Source organism: Dermochelys coriacea, chromosome 7 (assembly GCF_009764565.3).
Source record: "Dermochelys coriacea isolate rDerCor1 chromosome 7, rDerCor1.pri.v4, whole genome shotgun sequence".
Taxonomy (NCBI): domain Eukaryota; kingdom Metazoa; phylum Chordata; order Testudines; family Dermochelyidae; genus Dermochelys; species Dermochelys coriacea.
The window spans coordinates 45,218,798-45,239,706 of NC_050074.1; the positions used below are offsets into that span (position 1 = coordinate 45,218,798).

General features: G+C 44.2%; 1 long non-coding RNA gene across 2 annotated transcripts in view; it reads left to right on the forward strand.

Annotated features, from left to right (window-relative positions):
- The window catches only part of LOC122460967, a 49,787-nt gene that overhangs the window by 1,669 nt on the left and 27,209 nt on the right, over window positions 1-20,909 (forward strand). The window contains exon 1 of one of the 2 annotated variants that reach the window (XR_006282635.1): window positions 8,410-8,975. The exons of the other annotated variant lie outside the window; for it this stretch is intronic. This is a non-coding gene — a long non-coding RNA (uncharacterized LOC122460967). Of the gene's footprint in view, window positions 1-8,409; window positions 8,976-20,909 lie in introns of those variants that run through there. 2 annotated transcript variants of the gene reach the window in all.

The following is a 20,909-nucleotide window of genomic DNA, read 5'->3' on the forward strand; positions in this document are numbered from 1 at the left end:
AGATGGAAATGAGCCTCAGTTCAAACCATCACACACAAGAATTGCTGTGTAAAGAGTAAAATAATTCTTTTACATATTGCAGTGGGTCCGAATCAAAACCCTCATCCACACTCCCCATCAGATGATAATACCTAGCTCCAATGTAGCATGTTTTACCCATAGATCTCAAAGCACTTTACCAAGGAGGTCACAAGCATTATCCCCATTTTACAGGTGGGGAAACTTAGTCACAGGGAGAAGTGATTTGCCAAGATCATGCAATAGGCCAGTGGCTTAGCCTGGAATAGCAGCCAGGTCTCCTGGCTCCTCAAGCAGTGCAGCTGGAATAGCGAAGGTTTAGTTTCTTGTTCTGTTTTATCGGAGGAAGAGACTCAGGCAATAGAGATGCCTGAAAGAGCAGAGAGAGAATTCACTGGAGTGGAGAGCAAGAGCAGTCTGTTATAAGTAATGGGAGGATTTAAAGCCAAGTTGCTTTCTTGTTTCGCAGTCAGTAGCTCCTTTCCTTGCCAGCTTTGGCCAGCAGGAAGGAATAGCCAAGTCAAGGAATCTGAGCTGATCTCAGAGGAAAGCTGCTAGAGGTCATCAGAATGGACCGCACACTCATGGGATGGAAATATCCATCTGGTGATCTCTGCGGTCTCTGAGCACAGGAGGACATGCTGCTGGGATATCCTCCAAGGCTGGGCTGTGAGTGCCTTCCCAGACACTTAGTTGGGATCTGCGTCAGTGCTGCCAATATCAAGCCTCAGCAAATATAGATTCATAGATTCATAGATACTAAGGTCAGAAGGGACCACTCTGATCATCTAGTCCGACCTCCTGCACAGCGCAGGCCACAGAATGTCACCCACCACTCCTATGAAAAACCTCACCCATGTCTGAGCTATTGAAGTCCTCAAATCATGGTTCAAAACTTCAAGGAGCAGAGAAGCCTCCCTCCAGTCAACCATGCCCCATGCTATCGAGGAAGGCAAAAAAACCTCCAGGGCCTCTCCAATCTGCCCTGGAGGAAAACTCCCTCCCGACCCCAAACATGGCAATCAGCCAAACCCTGAGCACCTGGGCAAGATTCACCAGCCAGATACCCAGGAAAGAATTTTCTATAGTAAATCAGATCCCATCCATCTAATATCCCATCTCAGGGGATTTGGCCTATTTACCCTGAATATTTAAAGATCAATTACTTACCAAAATCCCATTATCCCATCATACCATCTCCTCCATAAACTTATCGAGTAGAATCTTAAAACCAGATAGATCTTTTGCCCCCACTGCTTCCCTTGGAAGGTTATTCCAAAACTTCACTCCTCTGATGGTTAAAAACCTTCGTCTGATTTCAAGTCTAAACTTCCTGGTGGCCAGTTTATACCCATTTGTTCTTGTGTCCACATTGGTGCTGAGCTTAAATAATTCCTCTCCCTCTCCTATATTTATCCCTCTGATATATTTATAGAGAGCAATCATATCTCCCCTCAACCTTCTTTTAGTTAGGCTAAACAAGCCAAGCTCCTTAAGTCTCCTTTCATAAGACAAGTTTTCCATTCCTCGGATCATCCTAGTAGCCCTTCTCTGTACCTGCTCCAGTTTGAATTCATCCTTTTTAAACATGGGAGACCAGAACTGCACACAGTATTCCAGGTGAGGTCTCACAAGTGCCTTGTATAACGGTACTAAAACCTCCTTATCCCTACTGGAAATGCCTCTCCTGATGCATCCCAAAACCGCATTAGCTTTTTTCACAGCCATATCACATTGGCAGCTCATAGTCATCCTATGATCAACCAATACTCCAAGGTCCTTCTCCTCTTCCGTTACTTCTAATTGATGCGTCCCCAATTTATAACTAAAATTCTTGTTATTAATCCCTAAATGCATAACCTTACACTTCTCACTATTAAATTTCATCCTATTACTATTACTCCAGTTTACAAGGTCATCCAGATCCTCCTGTATAATATCCCGATCCTTCTCCGAATTGGCAATACCTCCCAGCTTTGTATCATCTGCAAACTTTATTAGCACACTCCCACTTTTTGTGCCAAGGTCAGTAACAAAAAGATTAAATAAGATTGGTCCCAAAACCGATCCCTGAGGAACTCCACTGGTAACCTCCCTCCAACCTGACAGTTCGCCTTTCAGTAGGACCCGTTGCAGTCTCCCCTTTAACCAATTCCTTATCCATCTTCTGATGTTCATATTGATCCCCATCTTCTCCAATTTAACTAATAATTCCCCATGTGGCACGGTATCAACTGCCTTACTGAAATCTAGGTAAATTAGATCCACTGCATTTCCTTTATCTAAAAAATCTGTTACTTTTTCAAAAAAGGAGATTAGGTTGGTTTGGCACGATCTACCTTTTGTAAAACCATGTTGTATTTTGTCCCATTTACCATTGACTTCAATGTCCTTAACTAATTTCTCCTTCAAAATTTTTTCCAGGACCTTGCATACTACAGAGGTCAAACTAACTGGCCTGTAGTTACCCGGATCACTTTTTTTTCCTTTCTTAAAAATAGGAACTATATTAGCAATTCTCCAATCATTCGGTACTATTCCTGAGTTTACAGATTGATTAAAAATTCTTGCTAATGGGCTTGCAATTTCAGGTGCCAATTCCTTTAATATTCTTGGATGAAGATTATCTGGGCCCTCCGATTTAGTCCCATTAAGCTGTTTCAGTTTCGCTTCTACCTCTGATATGGTAATATCTACCTCTATATCCTCCTTCCCATTTGTCATGCTACCATTATCCCCAAGATCCTCTTTAGCCTTATTAAAGACTGAGGCAAAGTATTTGTTTAGATATTGGGCCATGCCTAGATTATCTTTAACCTCCACTCCATCCTCAGTGTTAAGCGGCCCCACTTCTTCCTTCTTAGTTTTCTTCTTATTTATATGGCTATAGAACCTTTTACTATTGGTTTTAATTCCCTTTGCAAGGTCCAACTCTACTCGACTTTTAGCCTCTCTGACTTTATCCCTACATCTTCTGACCTCAATTAGGTAGCTTTCCTTGCTGATCCCTCCCATCTTCCACTCCCTGTATGCTTTCTGCTTCTTCATAATCACCTCTCTAAGATGCTTGCTCATCCAGCTTGGTCTACAACTCCTTCCTATGAATTTTTTCCCCTTTCTTGGGATACAGGCTTCCGATAGCTTCTGCAGTTTTGATTTAAAGTAACATGTAATATGTGTAAATAAAGTGTAATAAAGTAATATGTGTGAGACTGTTTAGAAAGCACCACCAGATTCCAAGGGCTTTACTAAACAGCAACACACTCTCATCTTCCCTCTCTCTCTCCACTGCTTTCATAATCACTTTTTCACTCTTGCCCGCTCCTTCATTCTCATTTTCCCTCTGGAGTCTTGCATACAACTTTGCAAGTCATCTCAACCCTGATTAATGTGCCAACGCCCAAACCCCAGCCTGGATCCCATCCAGAGCCCACCCCACCATCACTCACAACCCAGCCTTTATCTCAGTCCCACTGTTGCCTATTGCACAATCATGTCCCTGCCCCTTCTTTCCCCCAAAAGTGCATCCGGTATCCAAAGCCTTCAAAATAAAAAAGGGCCCTCCTTCATGTGAACATGCTAAGAGAAATTTAACGAAAGAGCAGCAGGGAGGGTGGGACTCAGGCTCCATCTGCAGTGATGCTCACCCAGGGTTTGAGAGTTGGGGAACCATGTTTTGTCTTAGTTTTACCCCCATTCCAGCTGAGATGATTCCTAGCAGTTTTGCAGGCCAGTGAGGAAGAGACCAAGCTGTTTAAAAAAACAAAAAAAAACACACTTTCACCTAAACTGAGACCTGGAACTGTCTTTTTAAACTGAGTTTAAACGGAGTTCCCAGACTCAGCAATGGGTGCAGCCATTAAATGGTACTTATCTATGGAGCATATAGACAACCTGTAACTCGCTCCAGCAGGATTTTTAAAAGCATGATTTAATGACTGGGTAATTTAATGGCTAGCTGAGGCTTCAGTGTCATCATACCGCATTCTTCTAGGCATAATTGGTCACCTGCAGCAGTCCAGACCAAACTGCCCCTGTGCAGATAAATGAACGGGTGGCAAGGAGCATTATCATTTTCCTCTGAATCATTGATTATTGGCCTCAGCCAAGAGCAGGATACTGTACTAGGCAGGGTCATGGTCTAATCCAGCAGGCCAACTACTATCTTCCAACATTTGTTTCTCTTTTTTAGAAAACTGATTACATCACAGCCATTGTATTGTGATTCTGTGGTACAGAAGATCATGTGACACTTCTGACCTCTTAAGGACAGGAGTGGGGAGAAATCCGTTCTCTCCCCCATGTGGCTGGGTTTACTGGCCAGCATGTCCCAGCTCAGGGAATGTGTTTGTCTAGTGTGTTCCACAGTGCTTGATACTTCTTTGGCCAAACTCTTTTTGGTGCAGAAACTTTTCAAAACAGCTGTGACAGCTGTGAAGGAGCCACTGACACTCCCAGAGAGGGATGATGCTAACATGTAAACTTTAGGGTTTGAGATTAGCTCTTTGAGAAGTTTGCAATTGATTAATGAAGCTGCAAGAAGACAAACATTTCTGCTTACATTTTACACAATCAAATAACTTATTGGGGCTCATTCTCAGTTACTTGGCACATGCTTTAATTCCATGGAGTCTTATCAAGGAGGTGGCTTATTTTTCTGAAACAACATTTGCAGAAGTTTGTTTTTTTTTTCTGTGGGGGTTGGAGGTTTCTGTTTTTAGGGGCTGTTGATGTATCTGCTGGGACCATTTCCTGGAAAAGGGGTTGCAAACCGCATGACCCAGTAGGTGGCGTTGTGATCCTGCCTTGGTGTTGGTGACTGCTCTTAAGCAGGAAGATACAGATGTAGAGACGGAACCATTCTGGTTACAAGAAGAAAAGGAGGACTTGTGGCACCTTAGAGATTAACAAATTTATTAGAGCATAAGCTTTCGTGAGCTCACGAAAGCTTATGCTCTAATAAATTTGTTAGTCTCTAAGGTGCCACCGGTACTCCTTTTCTTTTTGCGAATACAGACTAACACGGCTGCTACTCTGATATCTTTGTTTATAGCATTCTAATCTAGATCTACAGTGATGAGGGCTATTCAAGTACCTGATGGTCATTAATCCAGGGCTCTCAGCCACCGTGAGCAGCAAGGGGGACCCCAGAGCCCTAGCTGCGATGGCTGCTGGACCTCCTCCCTCCCTATTTTGTCACAGTTATTTTTAGTAAAAGTCAGAGACAGGTCACAGGTTTCTGTGAATTTTTGTTTATTGCCAGGGACCTGTCTGTGACTTTTACTAAAAATAACCATGACAAAATCTTAAGCCTTAGGGATGAGCTATTTCATGAACACTAAGAGCCAACCCCAAACTCAAACTTCTTTCTCTTTGAGGTTTGAAAAGTTGGGTTTAATTTTGTTTAAAAGACCATTTCTGTGCCTTGCTTGTGGTCCAGCTTGCGTCCAGAGGCTGGGATACTGAAATACAGTGAGGTAAGCTTCCTTTGCGTGGCCAAACCAGAGAGTGCTGGAAATCTCAAGAAAGTCTGATCTGTCCAGCCCAATGTCTCTTTCAGAGAGGTTCGGATGCTCTTTGGATGGGCATTTGAACTTTCAGATGCTTCTGCAACCTGAGGAGGGCCAGAGGTACAGTCCCGCTCCAGTCCCTTACAGTTGAAACTGCCTACATCTCCCCAGTTTGGAGGAGTCCCCAGAGGGTTTAGGGCCGGCATAGCTGCTCTTAAAACACCCGCCTCTTGCAGCCCAGGTGTTGGGAACACGGCCAGAACATGCTGTGTACAAGCTGTCCCCAGCTGGCAGGCTGTCCTTCTGAGGCTTGCCAGGTGGCTCTGGTGACCTCCAGGGCACTCTAGCATGTGCCGTGGCTGGGATGAAGCCAGGTAGGGACCCAAGGAACAATAACCAGCTGCCCCATCCCTGAATCCCTAACTATACCAAGCAGATTTTGGCTATAGCAGAGAATCTGGGCCTTCAAACCACTTTGAGGTTTGCCCTTTGTCAGAGGCTTGTCTCTTTCAGCTGCTGGTGGTGAGAGCGTGGTTTACAGGTGTAACGATGCTGATTCTGATGGGACCCAACTGAGAGTGCCAGTTCAGGACAAATTGCTTAAAGCAGGGCAGTTACAGCCCAAGGCTGGGCTTTTTCCACCTCTAGGGCAAACCCAGCCAGCCAGAGAGGACTTTGGTTTTACTTCACTGGCTAACCACAAGTCACACAAGCAATTGCCTTAGACACTCCAGTTTCCCAGTATCACCACCAGTGCCACTCATTATGGGGACGAATGGTTATGAAAACCAATACCCCAGTAAAAGAAAAAAAAATTCTCTCAATCCCAGAGGACCAAGCCCCAGATCCAGGTCAATATACAGATCAGATCTTACCCACAAATCACGCTGTTGCCAATTCTTTAGAATCTAAAATCTAAAGGTTTATTCATAAAAGGAAAAAGATATAGATGAGAGCTAGAATTGGTTACATGGAATCAATTACATATAGTAATGGCAAAGTTCTTGGTTCAGGCTTGTAGCAGTGATAGAATAAACTGCAGGTTCAAATTAAGTCTCTGGAGTACATCCACAGCTGCGATGGGTCTTTTAATCCTTGATTCAAAGCTTCAGTGTAGCAAAGTTCCTCCAGAGGTATGAAGCAGGATTGAAGACAAGATGGAGGAGCTGCAGCAGCTTTTTATATTCTCTTGCCATCTGGTCTATCTTTCTTTGTTCCAAAGACAAGCTGTCTATCACATGACATGGAAAAACCTCAGTTCTGTCCCTAGGCATGTCCCTGCATGCCTTGCTGAGTCAAGGTGTGTGTGCCTTCTCTCAATGGGTCAGTTGCATAGCTAATGGTCCTTAATGGGCCATCAAGCAGGCTAGGCAGAGCTGACACCAACTTGTCGGGGTGTCACCCAGAAGCATAGCATAAGTTTGAAATACAGACATCATAGAGACAATATTCATAACTTCAACTACAAAATAATACACATATACAGATAGCATAATTATAACCAGCCAATCATAACCTTCCCATAGACACCTCACACAACAACCTTTGTACAATATTTGGTGCCACTATGGGACCTTGGTTGCAACAATGATCTATACAGTCCCAGTTCAAGTCAATAACGTCACAGGTCACTGCTCTTGATGTGCTGGCTGCTGCTGGGCCCTGAGAACACACAGATTCCTAGATTCCAAGGCCCGAAGACACCATTGTGATCATCTAGTCTGACCTCCTGCATAGCACTGGCCAGAGAACTTCTCCAAAATAATCCCTAGAGTAGAGCCTTTAGAAGAACATCCAGTCTTGTTTTAAACATTGTCAGTGACAGAGAATCCATCACGACTCTTGGTAAGTTGTTCCAACATTTGTCACTCTCACTGTTAAAAATTTACACTTTGTTTCCAGTCTGAATCTGTTTAGCTTCAACTTCTAGCCATTAATCATGTTATACATTTCTCTGCTAGACTGAAGAGCCTGTTATTAAATATTTGTTCCCCATGTAGGTACTGAAAGACTACAATCAAGTCATTCCTTAACCTTCTCTTTGTTAAGCAATGCAGATTGAGCGCCTTGAGTCTATTGCTATAAGGCAGGTTTTCTAATCCTTTAACTAGTCTCGTGGTTCTTCTCTGAACCCTCTCCAATTTATCAACATCCTTTTTGAATTGTGAGCACCAGAACCAGATACAGTATTCTGGCAGCGATCGCACTAATGCCAAAGACGCACATAAAATAACCTCTCTACACCTACTTGAGATTCCCTTGTTTATGTCTCCCAGGATTGCCACACTGGGAGCTCCTGTTCAGCTGATTATTTACCCCCAAATCTTTTTCAGAGTCACTGCTTCCCAGGATCGGGTCCCCCATCTTCTAAGTGTGGCCTGCATTCTTTGTTCCTAGATGTATACATTTACATTTAGTCATATTAAAACACATATTGTTTGCTTATGCGCAGTTTACCAAGCAATCTAGATGGCTCAGAATCAGTAACTTGCCCTCTTCATTATTTACCACTTCCCCAATTTTTGTGTCATCTGCAAACTTTATCATTGATGATTTTATGTTTTCTTCCAGAACATTAATAAAAATGTTAATTAGCATAGGGCCAAGAACTGATCCTTCCAGGACCCCACTAGAAATACACCCATTCGATGGATGATTGCCCATTTACAGTTATGTTTTGAGATCTGTCAGTTAGCCACTTTTTTAATCCATTTAATGTGTGGCATATTAACTTTTATATCATTCTAGTTTTTTGATCAAAATGTTGTGTGGTGCTAAGTCGGACACCTTACAGAAGTCTAAGTATGTTGTGTCAATACTATTATCTTTATCAGCCAAGCTTGTAATCTCATCAAACAAAGATATCAAGTTAGTTTGACAGGATGTATTTTCCATAAACCCATGTTGATTTGCATTAATTACTTTACCCTCCATTAGTTCTTCTTAATTCTATTAATCGAGTGCTCTGTCAGCCACTCCATTATCTTGCCTGGGGTCAATGTCAGGCTGACAGGCCTATAATTACCCGAGTCACCCAGCTTACCCTTTTCAAAAATTGTCACAACTTTAGCTTTCTTATTGAAAATCAACATTAATGGTCCAGCGAACTCCTCAGCCAGGTCTTTTAAAACTCTTGGATGCAAGTTATCTGGACCCGCTGATTTAAAAATGTTTACATCACCCACCTTGTCTATTTAAAAATGTCTGTTTAGTAGCTTCTGTGTGTGATTGACAAATTGTGATCACTCGAGCTGCATTCAGAAGGGGCTAGAATAGCACGAGCCAGTTGCTGAATTTTTAATTGGTTGTTTATTAATTTATTTCCTGCCATTCTATTAGCTCTTGACTTGTTCTTCTACGTAAATGACAACATATCAACAATATTGGCTTACAAAAATAATGTGTACCTGAAAAGATGTGGACCAAAACACATGCTATCCCAATCAGGTAAGTGTCAGATAAGAGAAGAATGCTAAGCATCAGTGTTTGTAATGAGGCAGGGACTCTGTTCCATTTAAATGCCTAGCTTAAAGTTCCATCCTGGTGACTGCTAATTCTGAGCCTTTGTTAAAAAGTCCAGTCTTTTTCTAAGTGGCAGTTTGTTTTACAGTTCAGCACGTATTGCTGTGCCGATGAAGTGAGCTGTAGCTCACGAAAGTTTATGCTCAAATAAATTTGTTAGTCTCTCAGGTGCACACAAGTACTCCTTTTCTTCTTGCGAATACAGACTAACACGGCTGCTACTCTGAAACTTGCTACAACCAGTAACAGAGTGTAGCTTGCACTCCCCGACCCCGCCAGATGGTGCAGAAGGGAGGCATGACCACTGGCCCTTTTTTGTTTTTCTTGTGAAGTTTAACTCTATCTGCCCTAGACTTGACAGACCTCAGGAGGTGAGATCAAGGTGAGAGGGATGATGGTTAGTGCGCTAGTCTGGCTCTCAGCAAACCTGGGTTCAGTTGCTTGCTTCTCCAGTGACTTCCTGGACAAGTCACTTAGCCTTTCTTTGCCTCAGTTTCCCCTTCTGTACTGTGGAAATAATACCTGTGCCCTTCCATACAGGGATGTTGTGAGGATAAATATATTAAAGATTGGAAAGCGGTCAGCTGCTACGATAACGAGGGGCACATAGGTACCTTATATAGACAGACCAAAAGGACCTTGACCGTACCTATTAACCATGCTCCCTTACTGCATGTCTATACGGGCCTGGGCATAATCTAACCCTCATTAAATAAATAAGTCTCTTGTGCTGACCAGTGTCCTATGCATGCCCAGCTGCAGAGATGGGGTCATGAATAGTACATCATCGCTGTGCTAACTCCAAGAAATGTTTTGTATGCCAATGCAAAACCAAAGGATGTGGGAGCAAGTTGTCTTGTCACCGCTTGCTTTTCTAAAGCAATTATCTTTCTGTAAGTGCATGAGAACATGACATGCAGACATAAACCAGCCTACTGCCTAGTGCTGAGAAAGTTGAACCTACATCCTGTTAAAAAAAAAACAGTGGTGTTTTTACAGTACATAAACCCGTTTGTCTAATATCTCATTGGTATAAATAACAGTTGAGAGAAGTGCTGGTACACAGTATGGTCTGTCTAGCACTCTTGTGTGGTTATAGTCAGAAAAGTAACAATGTTAAAATGGTATCTTCTGACTCTGAGTGTCTCCCTGTTTACCTACAAAAACGGTGCCTTTCAGCCCAGAATGGGACAATGAGCTCGAGTCTATTCTGCCTCACACACATTGTAATCAACAAAAGCATCAGCTGAATTCCAGTTCTACAATCTGCATTATTTGTGAGGATATAAGAGACAGACAGAACCAGGGGGACCGTCAGATCCCAGGTTTGGATCTGCCCCACTGTCGATTAGAATATCTGACACCTGACTTGTACACAGGAAATTAGATCTGGCATAAGCAAATCAATATACAGCTACATACAGACGTTCATGTGCGCTTTATAGTGTGTAAGTACTGTCGTGAAGGTTTGACGCCTCGTTATTGTGTGGTCTAGAATAGTGCCTGAAGTTCCAAGCCCAGCTGCACTAGGCACTGTACAAACGTGTAATTAGAGGTAATCCCTGACCTAAAGAGTTGTACAATCTAAATAGATAACACAAACAAAGAGTGGGATGGCACTACAAAGGAAGTGATCCAAAGTCACCCAAGAGGTACATGGCTCGGAACAGAGCACTGCCAATTTAGTGCCCTACCTACTGGATCATCTTCTATGCTATTTTCAAGTCCTTTGTTAAAGCAGTGCATCTGGGTATTCCTTGCCATTTGTCACCCGGGACCTGCTATTCTGGGAGGATGATAGTGCTGTGGAAGCAGAAGAATCTCATTCTTACTCCTCTTTATTTAAGGAAAATGGGAGAATTTATCACTCAGACATGTCAAGTATCATCGCATCCCTTGCTCTCAGTATTTGTTATAAGAATGCCTTTTGCAGCATGGATTGCTATGAGAGCCACTGCCAAATGCCCCCGGATCTAAACAGACAAAAATGGGAAGAGCAGGTTTCCTCATTTTGTCACCTGATAGAAGGGGAAAGGAGCTGGTGGTAAGAACAAGGCACATGATCAGTACGGAGAAGGCCAAGCCGCTTTAGGAAATGCTGGCAGATATGATGTGTTACGGATTTGGAAGAGGTTTCCCACTCTAATGTATTTAGGGTTGCCAACCCTCCAGGACTGTCATGTGATGAAACCCCCAGGAATACATCCAACCAAAACTGGCAACCTTAGAATGTACTCCTTCTCTGCTTCCCAGAAATAATGCAGGGAGGGCTCTGGGACCCACAAACTGAAGACCACGTATTGGAGATGAGTGCCCCACCCCATTAACCCTTCCTGGGGAAGGGTGTGCAAAGGAGGGAACCAGTCCCCTCGTCCTGTTAGACTGGCAGCTTGGCCTAGGTTTTAAACAGGAAGAGAGCCCTATTGCGACACAGCACATCATCATGGGGGTTGGTATCTGCTATTCCCCTGGGATCAGCGAAGGCATGGGAGCACTGTGTTTCATTTCTGTAAGCAGCTATTGCATTGTTGGCATTGGTTCTTGGCAGGCTGTATGAGATTCAGTGGATAACCTTTCCTCAGCAGGGATCACCTTGTACTTAATGATGTGGTGTCTTGAGCAATCTTCTGGCAGTCTGCTATGCTTACTAAATCTTATGCAAACACACCTGTCCTTAGGTTACTTTGTTTCCTCCCTCTACAATCCCTTTGTCAGTTTCTGCACCACTTATGTCTGTCTAAAAGCTATATTGTGAGCTCTCTGGGGCACAGACTCTCTGTGTGGTGGTTTGTTTGCATCCTGCCTAGTACAATGGGGGCCTCGTGCCTGTGCTGGGATCCTCGGGCTCAGCTGTCATAGAAATAGTAAGTAATGATAATCAACAGAAGTTCCCCACTGTAGCTTCTCAGTGTCTGTTATTGAGGTTTGTCTAAGTGCCATCAACAAGGCTGTTGGTGTTGTTGCCTAACTCTGGTGTATAGAGATGTTTGCAGAAATTGCAACATTCCCAGCTATCATTTGAATTATGGTTAATTAGTGATGTTTGCATGATGCCTTTCATGTTCCAGGACCAAATTCAGAGCGGGTATAAGTGGGTGCAACTCCATTGCCTTCAGTGGAGCTGCATCCTCCTACTCCACATTTGAATTTGGCCCACAGCAGGATGAAGTAACCACCCTGCTCTTGTTTTAGAACACGTCTGGGGACTTGCCCCAGCTGATGTCACAGACATTATCTTTCCCTTTTGACAGCCTGTTTCCTGCTGCTGTTGTAAGACCCTTCTCTGCGGCTCCTGACATCTGGAATTGCCTTCCTAGCTCTCTCCTCTTTGTTCCCCTTTCATCTTTCTTCAAGTTCTCCCTTGCCAGTATCTCCTCTCATATCTCCCCTGCTCTCACTGTTTTTATGATTGGACTGGATAAGTATATCACTTAACCCTAGATAATTTGAGGATATGTTTTGTACGAAAAGCTCTACCAAAGAAAGTGTTGCATTGTTCTTGATGTGGTTATACTAAGGATGGGGCTTGCTGGGATTGGAGCTGTGCTGCCAACAGCTTACCAGCACTCATGCTCTTCATGCTCATACATAGCAGATTAAGATCACACCTTGCTTGAAGGAGATCTCTTCCGTCCATCCAGGTGGGCAGGGGTACTCAGGCTGCAAACAGGTGTTGTGCTTCAACTGCTAGGTCAGTGATTTTGTGTTTGTTTATTTGTACCAGCAAAGTCCACAGTTTTCATTCGGGTAGTGCCTTAAACTGTTGTTTTGTAACTTGTGTAATTTCAGGCACTGTTTGAGCGTGTCGTACGTGTTGGTCAGTAATGGCAATGCCAGGAGAACAGAACTGACTGTCCCAGGGCATGTCCCTCTATTTGGACCGACTGTGATAGGAGGTAGAAGCCAATGTGGGAGAAAGGGGAAGAGTAGACTCCTTCTCTTCGGAAAGGTTTCCTTCTTCCCAGCCAGGGCCTGTGGCAGTAGTAAGTTCTTCCCTCTCTTACAAGGGGAGAGACAGGGATAAGGAGTGGGTAAAAAAGGGCACAACATCCTCTAGTTCCTGATTGAAGACTGGAACTCGAGGCCTTCTCTGATCCTACAGTGTGAGCTTCCAGTCTCCAGGCTTTGCATGAGTAAATTCTGGATTTTGCCTGGGTATTTACCATTGCTAATAGCCTATACCTAAAGTCCCAGACAGGAGGAAGACAGGTGGAAATCAGGGAGAGAGGCACTGTCTGTGTGTTGAGGAGAAGGGATTCCTGCCCACCCCTGAAGAGGATAGGTCTGTTCTGCAGAGGCATATGTGGGATTTAACATTTTAGTTTCAGGCACATGACACAGATGAAATGCTCAGTCTCCCACACAAAGGGTGTGACCTTTCCTGTATAAAGGGAGCTTAGAGTTGCTGCTGCTTTGGTGGTAGCTGCGAGAACAGAGAAGGCTGCTGGTTTGCCTGCAGGGGAGAAAGGCAGAATAAAACTACGATGGGGTAGTCACAGTTGGTGGAACCTAATGGTCAGCCCACCCCATTATTTGTCATGGCCCTTTAAGAGGCTGGATGGTCCGACTACATATATAAAGACCTGGGAAATATTGGGAAGTGGTCCTGAGAGTAAGAAGTGTTCAGAAAGAAAATTCTGTTCTTGCTTCTTTAAGAGGCTGGGGCCAGTAGCCTTGCAGAGAGCATGGGACAAGGTTCTCCTCTCCCACAACCAACTGGGGATGAGCTGGGAGACAGGGACCAGCATAAATGCTACCTTCTTCGTAGCAAGGCAGACACCAGCAGGAGAAGATGGAAGAAAGGGCCAGCTAGGGAGAAGCTGGCTAAAGCCCTACAGTGGTGAAATTACAGTCCAGCTCCAGAAGGAGAGCTGGAGAATTGTAGTTTAAGGAGAGGGATAATAATTGCCCAGCTCCAGGAGGGCTTGGACTCCTGCTCTAAGGAGAGACAGAGGGCTGGGAACAGAGCTTGGAAGGCAGGCTTCTGAGGAGCCCTGAAAGCCACAAGGATCATTTGCTTATTTGGGACTTTCCATGACTGTTTTATATGGGGTTTTGTAATAAACCAGCCCGAAGGAGGGTATTATTGACTCAAAAGGGCCCAAAATAGAGTTGTTGGCTTCCTGTGAGGAGAAATGTTGGCAGGGCTCACCTGCAGTGCCATGCCTGACTGAAAGGGGGTGCACCTGGTGATCTCCCCACCGTCACAAAAACCTACCCTCATCAATAGTTACAAATTACTCCAGTTGCTGCTAATGTGAGGGTAACTTCAGTGCTTGTGAAAGTGTGACACTCTCAGTGCTGGTTTGACATGGACATAGCGCCACACAGCTTTGCCATTGCAGCTCCATCTTGACTAGCATCTCCACCTGCTGTTCTAGTCCTGGAATCTTCCTCCTACCCCTACCACAAGGCTCTGACCTGTAGTCCCCTGCTAGTCCAGTACTTGCCCTCTCCCCCTTCCTCCATCCACCTTGCTGATTCACTTCTACCTGCACTGTAACAACCCTTAGTATTCAAGTCTTGGATCCCTACATAAATACCTCAGTATCACTTATTAGTTCCTGCCGTGTGTCCTTAGAAATGTTCAGCCAGTGCTCCTCACTGCTAACCAGTGTCATTCTAGCTCCTGGGCCCCTCCAGCAAAGGGACTGACAATGGTGCCACAGAGAGTTTGTGATATGAACATACCAGACCTAGACAACCAGTCTGATTTTCATTTCTGGTCTGCGTCAGGATTTAAGCCTGGGTTTTAGTGAAGGGCTAGTGCACGACTAGTGCAGTCACCCACTGCATCAGTCATCTCTTTCCTCTGCCCTCCACAATGTATTTTAGTGCTGCTTGTAATGTCTCATATCTGCCCTGGCATTGGTTACTGTGAGATAAACTCTTGTTATCCTGTGGCAGGAGCATGGTCTTCAGATTCTTTGTGCCCCTAACTTGGAGAGGAGACTGCATGCTCTCACCCCCAGGTTTCATAATCATGGTATCTCAGAACTCAGGAAGGTAGAGAACTTAGAAGATTCTGTCCCTCTCTTTCCAGGCCACTGACAGGTACTACCCAAACAAGCAAGACAAATGCATTCCAGAAAATTAAATACAAGTGTGGCTGGAAAGCTGGGGATGCCACACACGGTTTGGAGGCTGCAGTAATTGATAGACCAAAGAGTTTCCTTTCCCATCATGCCTTGGGGTGAATGTGTTGTAATTTGATAATTTGCTATTGGGTCACTTGTTTGCTGCTGATATGGTGGGAGCTCTTTATGAAGTTACCTTTCAGTGATTATCACTTTTATTCAAGAAAGGCCTGGGACTGGAATAGCTGGTGGAACAGCAGGTCTGGAGTGAGGTGCCTTGGCACCACGACTAAAATATCAGAGGAGCTGCAGGTGCTTTGACAGTGCTGTGGTGCAGCTCAGGACTGGGATGGCAGCAGGGTTAGGATTTTGTAGTGAAAAACCATTCCATTTCTCATCTCCTTTTTCACAATAAGCACACCAGTGCTTTAAAACTATAAAGAATCTTGGGGAAGCTTGTATTGTGCCTGCTTGTGCTGGCCTGGCCTTATTCAGCCAGGGTTGCCAGTTTCTCAATGCTATAAATATTTGAAAAGCTTTTTCAATGATACCCCCCGCATAGGGGACTATTGTGCTAGAGAGAGGGCTGATCCATCAGGCAAAGACCTGCAACAAGGAGGAATGGAAATGCCAACAGCTAGACAAGAATGAGCTCCAGTTAAAGACCTGGTAACAGCAGGACCTGGAACATAGGAGGAGGAAAAAGATGGCAGCGTTTGAGTCAAGGCTAGTATATACTTATAACATAAAAACCTGGTTCCACTGCCTGGACCAGGGAGAAGTGCAGGGGGGAGCCAGCCTATAGGAGCAGCTGCTGAACCTATGCTAATAAAATCGCCCAGGACCTATTCCCAGGAGTGTGCTCAACCAGATTCACTTTCCACAAAACAGCATGTGGTGTTTTTCCTTTTTCATGAGAGCAAATTGGGGGTTGAATAATATAAGAATCTTTTTCTCCCCAGACCTTTGGTCAGAATTTAACCATATCCAAACAGGAAAATGTTTTCACTTGTCTTTAAACTACAGTGGATTGCACTTGGATAGCAACGTTTTCAGTTCCCAGCAGAAAGTTGCTATTATCGAACAGTTGCCAATAAGTGAAAGTTACGTTTATGGGGCTGCAGCCAGGGAAGAAAGCCCAGGGGTCTGTTCGGTCTGCACGTCCCAGCATTTCTTGTCCTGGCGGCAGCCCCACAAACCTTCCTGCTGCTGGGACCTTTCTTCCAAAATATCATTGTGGATCCCATTAACATTAGATTCAGTGGGACAGGATCAGTTCCTGGTAAAAGTTGTTAATATTGGGACTGCTGTTAAGCAGCATCCACTGTATGTATATATTTAATTATTGCACCATTTTTCTTTGGGCTTTGGCTAAAAGCAGAAGTTTCAAACACCAGTAGAAAACCAATTCTCAGAGGAGGTGAAGTGCAGAGGACATGGGACTGAAATTCAGGAGACCTGGGGTAAAACTCTGGCTCCATTGTAGTCAATGGGAGTTTTGTCACTGTGATAGATTGAAATCTCCCACCCCCATTCATGTTCTTACATCACTGACTTCAGAGGGGCCAAGATTCCACCCCTGGTTTCTGTTCTGTTCTCGTGAGGATCTGCAGTGCGACATTGGGAATGTCAGAAGCCTGACCAGTGTAAGTTCATTACCCAGTCTGCGCCTCCTGTGGTGTGGAGTGGACACACACTAGCCTTTGCACTTCAACCAAAACGCACAGTTTTAGGTAAAATATAAAACGGATTTACTAAGTACAGATGGTTAGATTTTAAGTGATTAAAGGTAGTAAGCATAGAAATGCAAGTTGGTTACCTAAGAAATAAAAGTAAATTTCCAGTCTGAGTTCTATAAACTAAACAGGATTTGAATCAAGCAGTGTGTCACCCTGATAGATGGTATAAATAGATCACTGATCTTCAATACACAGTCTGGAACTGCCTTCCAGCCCGGGACCACCGTCTCCAGTTCAGTCTTTGTCCTCCAGATGTGTTTCCAGGTGTTGAGTTGTGGGGGGAATGAGGCCAAGTCATGATGTTGCTTCCCCTCTTTACAATTTCTTCCAGTTTGTTTGAAAGATGTTTTGCTATGAGGTTGGTCAAGCAGTCTCCATTGTCTACGTGCTCTCCCTGAGACGTTTCCATTGTATATAGTTTCTGGGATAGTGGATTCTCTTTAATGGGCCATCAGTACATCTGGCTACTCCATTGTTGTACCTGAAAGGCTGGATGTGGGTGTTCCCAACCTCACAACATATTTCAGTAACATATATAGCAATATTTCATAACCTCACATACAATGATAGCACATACAATCCAACAGGATATTAATGTTCAACAGATCAAGACTTTTAAAATGATACCTCACAAGGTATACTGTGTACAAAACATATCATAATTATATGACAGTGGTGAATATGGGGGTTCCTGGGTGTTGCTTTGAGTGCCACAAACATTCTCCTGTAGGATAATCTGAAACTTCGGATGACAGAAAATGGAAGGGAAATGTAAACAGCCAAGCCAGAAGAACTAGCTCCCATTACAAAAAGGTAAAGAGGTGTTGCTCAGAATGCAGACAGATTTTTTAGGAGACAGAATTAGCACAGAAATAGAAGGGTTGCAAGAAGGAAGCACTGCCCTCCGTATGTGACTGGGAGAAGAACATGGGCAGTGGAGGAAGGATCAGTATATGGAGCAGGTGGCTGTCTCAGTTCCCAGTGACAAATTTTACTGTCCAGGGAAAATACTTTGCTTCCCATTTCCTCCAAGTACCGAGTACAAATTACTGCAGAGTGCTCAGTTTCTCTCATCTCCCACTGAAGTCAACTGGAGTTGAGGATGCTCAGCACCTCACAGGAGTAGCCTCTTTCTCGGTGGGTGAATGGGTGTGTGAGGATTCTGGCCCCGAGGATTGTAAAGGGATGTGCAACTAAGAGTTGACCCAGAGGTCATCACGAGCATGTCAATGGAGGCTGGAGAAAAAGTTGCTCATCTGGCAACAATCTGTTTTTCTCTTGGATCCTGCTAAAATGTCCATCATGCAGCTCTGCTTAATTTTTGCTTCCTTGCGTGCTTTCTCTGTGACTCATGAGCAGACACAAGGTGTTTGGTCTCATGCCTGATATTGGCTTGGCAGTAAGACAAATTGCATAAGCAAAGCAGCTTAAAAGTTGCCATTAATGGCTGATACAAACCAGAGAGAGAGATGCTAAGAGAGAAAGTGACTAGGAAAAATTCCACATCTCCCAGGAGGCTTGGGTGGAACCCAAGAATTCTGGTAATAATGTATCAGAGGGAAAGGTAATCTGGCCTTGTCAATCTTGCTTTTCGCCACCTCCCTGAGTCATACTGTCTCCATGTTTTCAAAAGCTCTTTCTGTTAGAAGCAGAGTTTCAGTGCGGGGGAATCCTGGGGCTGAACCCAGCATGATCTGATAGAGGCTCCACTAGTTAACAAACTGCTGTCCTCTTCAACCCAACCAATGGTCCATCTCCCTTACCTCCACTCCCAGGAAGCACATACCTTAGGGCCCAGAGACCTGGGAGCACTTCTCTCTGTTGGGGTGAAGTTCACTCTCAAGGCAGATATTGATTTGATCCTTTGGTTTGTGTACAATTCTTTTCCCTCCATCGTATTACTGTGGTTGTGCATGAGTGACCTGGGGAACCTAGACATTGGTGAGGAGCTCCAGTACCTTCCAGAGCATTGCTTGCCCCTGCTGGCTGGCTCTTTGCAGTACCCTTTCCAGCTGCCAGGCTTTTAGAAACATTCTCCCATGTTTTTCTGTGATCTCCCCAGTGCCCTCTTCCGCATACTGTAAAGGCAAAGAGACAGAACTGAAGCCTAAGTCTCATTTTATACACACAAAGATGAGCAAGGAGCCAATGAGCACAGCCTATTGAGAGCAGCCTTCACAGCTCTGCATCTCACAGCCCTGTCACCAGCACTTGAAGGCCAGCAGTATTAACAGTTACTGAAAGACAAGGAGTGTTCCTCACCAGTTGGAGACTGTCAACTCTAGCAGCTCAGAATTTGTCAAGAGAGAATAATTATCTCACCTTTGTAGTTTGGGGTTCTAAGCATTCTAGATACCAAGATGCCAAGGTGTGGAGTCTGGGTGCAGTTCTGTCTGTTTGCACGACGTTCACAGCTGAAATTCATGTGTGGTGGGCCTGGATCTGTAATCCTTGGGTAGCAGAGATTTCATTTTAGCTTCATTTGGAAAGTTCGAACAGTTTGGTCTCTCTGAGAATGATTTAATTTTGTTTGCCTCTGTATCAGAAGATGCTGCCCCCCTCCTCCACTTGGCCAAATGCTGCCTATTAGCCCTGTTCCAGTGTAGTTTAGAAAACCTGCCTGAGCAACGAGTTTACATGCCATACAAAAGATCAAGATCCTCTCTTTAAGTGAATGGGAGCAGAGGATCTACTCAGTACTTTGAATAGAGAACATTTTCCTCATAGGTAAGGAAAGTAACCTGGAAGAATTATCTCTCTTCTAAGAGCTTCTACAAACTTTCACAGTGTAGGCCGTACAGCATCTAACAAGGAGTAGTGAAATCACACTTCTATAGCTCTCTACCCCCTTAACCTTTCTATTTCTCTCTCTTCCTTTGCTACTTCACTCTCTCTGACAGCTTAAGTTAAATCAGTTTGAGTGCTGTATTGAAGTACTATTGAAGTACTGATTCAACCAAATTGGTTTGTGAACTCTGTTAGTTAATTTGTTGAACTTCTGTATGTAGACAAACCTTTACGTATCCTCCTGGCATCTCGTTCAGTAACCCAGCAAATAGCAATGGTGAAGACAGAAGGCCCAATTCTCAGTTGTCCTACACTTTGTGTAGCTATTTACACCCAATCAGAATGGTCGTTTTTCACATCCCCTTTGCCCTGACTCTTGGACAGTTCTTTACATCTGTGCAATTGGAGAAGCAGGTACAGAGTCACTATCATGGCGCATGATCCACTTGTCTGTTGTGTTAGTGTCGGTTGTCTTTGGCTATGTGTATGGCACTCTTTGCCCTTCCAGTGTATTGAATGTTGTTTTTTAGTTTGCACTTAGCTGATGTTTCCACTTATGTCCTCACTCACTCCTTATAAAGGTTTAGAAACTGCTTCAGAGTAATCCACAACGGGCAGAATGTATGTTTGGGGCTCTGAAAACCTGACCCTGCTTCCATTTAAGTAATTGGCAACACTGTCAATTTCAGTGGTGCACAGGATCCGGCCCATAGACAATATTTTGAGAGGAAACTTTAAGTGAGCTTTAGGGAAAAGTATCATTCCCTTTTTATTTTTCCTAAGCCCTGTGCCCACTTTTGCAGCATGAGTTCCTGCAAAGTGTCTGAGCACCATGCAGCTGTTTTTCACGCGTGCTGAGCTTTCACAATTACAAGTCTGCTACTACTTGAAGCCAGTGGAAGTTGCAGGTGCTCAGCAATCCTATAACTCATGATCAGTAGAGTTCAGATTGGGCACCAAACACGACAATTCCCCCAAATCATTGGCTACTTGGAATATGTCTCAAGTGTCGTGTCCAAAGTCAGCATCAGAGCCAGGAATAAAACTTGCATCTTCTGGCTACTGGTCGTATGCTTTAGCCGCAGGATCAGACTTCATCTGAGACACAGCAAAGGGCTCAGCTAGATCTCCTATTAACACATTCTTGTGTGGCTTTGTTTTCCCACTTTAGGTTGATAAAATAGTCACAAAAATGGGTAACCTCTCCTTTGTAGTGCCCAGGGTTCCTCAGATGCTCAGTGCGGAGTAGGCTAAGG